General features: G+C 44.0%; 1 protein-coding gene across 6 annotated transcripts in view; it reads right to left on the bottom strand.

The window, feature by feature from the left end:
* Window positions 1-3,299, bottom strand: part of NBEAL2 (neurobeachin like 2) — a 158,319-nt gene that overhangs the window by 89,973 nt on the left and 65,047 nt on the right. The gene's annotated exons all lie outside the window — the stretch shown is intronic.

Below are 3,299 nucleotides of genomic sequence, written 5' to 3'. Positions count from 1 at the left end.
AGGGGATAAGAAGGGGGGGTTATATAGATTGGGGGAAGGGGTAATCGGAATGCATGCCATCATGGGGTGGGGGGAGGGGAGAGATGGGGAGAAAATTTGGAACTCAAAATCTTGTGGAAGTGAATGTTGAAAACTAAAAATTAATTAATAATAAAAAAGAAAATGGAGATGCTCTTAATACTGCATTTACATGTGTAAATATTGTGTCCCCTAGTAGAACGTAAGCTTCTTGAAGGCAGAGATTAAATTGTTTAGACAGAGGAGGAGTCCTCTATATCCCGGTAAAGTGAGGTCTCATCTCACCTTCTCCCCAGGGACCTTTGTCTTCTACCTGTGCAGGTGCCATAGTTTTCAACTTGAAGTTAATCCCAGTAGCTGGTCCTCCTTCTCCACTCCCTAATTCATCTTATGTCCAGCACCAGTCTGCTCTTCCTAAAGCAGAGCTCTGATTCCTCCCCTGCTCAAACACTTTCAATGATTCCCTATGGCCTGTGGGATAAAGTTCTGCCTCCTCATCCAAGGATTTAAGACCGTTTCAGGGGTGGGGAACCTGCAGCCTTGAGGCCACATGTGACCCTCTAGGCCCTGAAGTGCAGCCCTTGGACTGAATCCAAACTTCACAGAACAAATACCCTTAATAAAAGGACCCCAGACCCCAAGTCTCCACGCAGGGATCTAGGAGTCTAGATGTTCAGGGTCAGTGTGGGGTAAGTATTGGGCCAGAATAGAGATCTCAAAGTCACAGAGTAGAGGTACACAGCAGTGTACCCACTGTCGGGTATATGCCCACTTCTAGCCTCCCCTCCCCCCACAATAATAATCATTCCATTTCCACAGTATTTAAAAATTTACTAAGCATATTGCTCCCAACAACCTTGTTAAGGTAAGTAGTATGAGGATTGCTAGCTCCATTTATAGAGGACAATACTGGGGCTTAGAGAGGTTAATCGATCTGCCCAGAATCTCAAATCTAGATAGCATCAGAGCTGAAATTTGAAACCAGGAGTCCTAACTCTAAGACCACCACTCTCTTTCCACTAAACCAGGGATATCAAAAAAGTGCTACCCCAAACGTGGAACCAGATTAAAATGTAACTGGGAAATATTTAACAAAATAAATAAAAATAATAAAATATAGATAACATTACATTTTAAAACTGAGATTCTTTTGTTCCAATTAATACGTAATTTGGAAATATTTAAGAAAATAAATAAAATTATAATAAATCATAGATAACATTACATTTTAAAACTGGCCCACAAAGATCCTTTTGTACCAATGAATGGCTCTTCTTTCTATTTGAGTTTGACACCACTGCACTTGTCTCCAAATCCTATCAAATCCTTCAATGCCCAGCCGTCTGCTCTAGGAAGCATTCCCCAGCCGTGTTAGCCCAGAACTCTCCTCCTTAGGGCCTGTAACACCTCATCTGGCATGGACCACACATCTCTCTAACACTTTATGGTGTACCAAAAGCTTCCTCTTTGTCTACTTCATCACACTTGATCCTCACTACCCCATGAGGTGGGAAATGCAAGACATTTATCTCCCCATTTTACAGATGAGAAAAGTGAGGTCCCAACAAGGGAAGTTATTTGCCCAAGGTCACAAAGCTAGCAAGTGGCAGAGAGAAAGACTCCAAGCCAGATTTCCAGATTCCAGATTCCATTCCATGGCCCATTCTCAACAGTTTTATGCTGTATGTTATCTTTGCATGTATGGGAGTTTGGAAAGTGTGCAATGCCTAACCAGGCTAGGAACTCCATCTCAATACATCTCTCCCTCAGCATCCTACAAAGGGGAGCTCAGAGCAGGGCCATGAACTTGTGGTCATCCATATAGCCAGATTATTTGGAATGAATGAATAAATGGAGCTACTTTTTTTTTTTTGTGAGGCAATCGAGGGTTAAGTGACTTGCCCAGGATCATGCGGCTAGTGAGGATCATGTGTCTGAGGCCAGATTTGAACTTAGGTTCTCCTGAATACAGAGTTGTTGCTCTATCCACTTCGCCACCTAGCTGCCCATGAATGAATGAATGAATAAATGAATGAATACATGTAGATCAGTGAAGAGTAGCTCTACCCAGCCACATGAGCCCAAATGTGGCTCTTCATGGTCACTCCAGGCTCCACCTATGTGTTAATGACAAAGCCCCAAGGCAGAATGAATAAACATAGGGGGTGGGGGTGGCACAGCTGCTAAGAGGGATACCTCTACCAGGCAGAGGCTCAGCAAGGGTGAGAGGAGTTCGGAAGGATGGGCACCAAGACAGAAAGGACCAGGAACTGATGCTGGGGTACATCCCATAGCCAAAGCTGGCACAATTCCTGTGATCCACTGTGGCAACAGAGCTGGAGAAGTGGTCTCTTTGAGAAGGAAGAAGTGCAAATCCATTGACAAAGGGAGAGAGAACACAAGGGTGGGTGAGAACTTGTGCTTTTGAGTGAGATGGGCTGGTGAAGATAAGTATGGATATGTCCTGTTTACCCACCACCCCCTCACCTCGTGCATACATTTCTGCATTTGTCTGCATGTGAAGAAGCACCTGCCAGGAAACAGAAAGGGTTTGAATCTTGGCTGCCCCACTAACTACCAGCTGGGGAACACCCCCCCCAGCCTCATTTTCCTTACCCATAAAAAGTATAATAATAATACTTTTACTCCTTACATCACACGGTCCCTAAAGAACCTGGTGTAGTGGAAAGAACATCACTTTGGGCGTCAGAGGACCTGGGTGTGAATCTGCTTTGTCACCTTCCAGCAGAGTGGTCTTAAGTGAGTCACTTTTTATTTTCTATGAGACTTAGTTTCCTCATCTATAAAATGACAGGGTTGGACCATCTAGATCAGGGCTTCTTCACCTAGTTTGTGTCCTGAACCCCTCGGGCAGTGTCTAGTGAAGGATATGGTAAGCTCCTTTTCAGAAGCATGTTTTTAAATGCATAAGATAAAATCCCCAGGATTACAAAGAAGATCAATTAGATTGAAATAGTCATTAAATATAAGAAAATCAAGTTCACCAATTCCAGGTTAAGAACCCTTGCTCAAGTCCAGCATGACTCAAGGTTTTGTCTCTCAAGACCCCTTTATACTCTTTAAAATTATTGAGGGCCCCCTACCCCTGCAAAGAGTTTTTGTTTTTGTGGATTATATCTATTGATATTTACATTTTGGGCCCCTGAAAGGGCCTCGGGGACCCCTGGGGGTCCTAGGACCACACTTTGAAAACCACTGATCCAGGGCAGCTAGGTGGCGCAGTGGATAGAGCACTGGCCCTGAAGTCAGGAGGACCTGAG

Source organism: Vombatus ursinus, unplaced genomic scaffold (assembly GCF_900497805.2).
Source record: "Vombatus ursinus unplaced genomic scaffold, bare-nosed wombat genome assembly UNPS02014867.1, whole genome shotgun sequence".
NCBI lineage: Eukaryota > Metazoa > Chordata > Mammalia > Diprotodontia > Vombatidae > Vombatus > Vombatus ursinus.
Note: the sequence above shows the minus strand (reverse complement) of the source record. Positions and strands in the feature narration are given on the sequence as shown.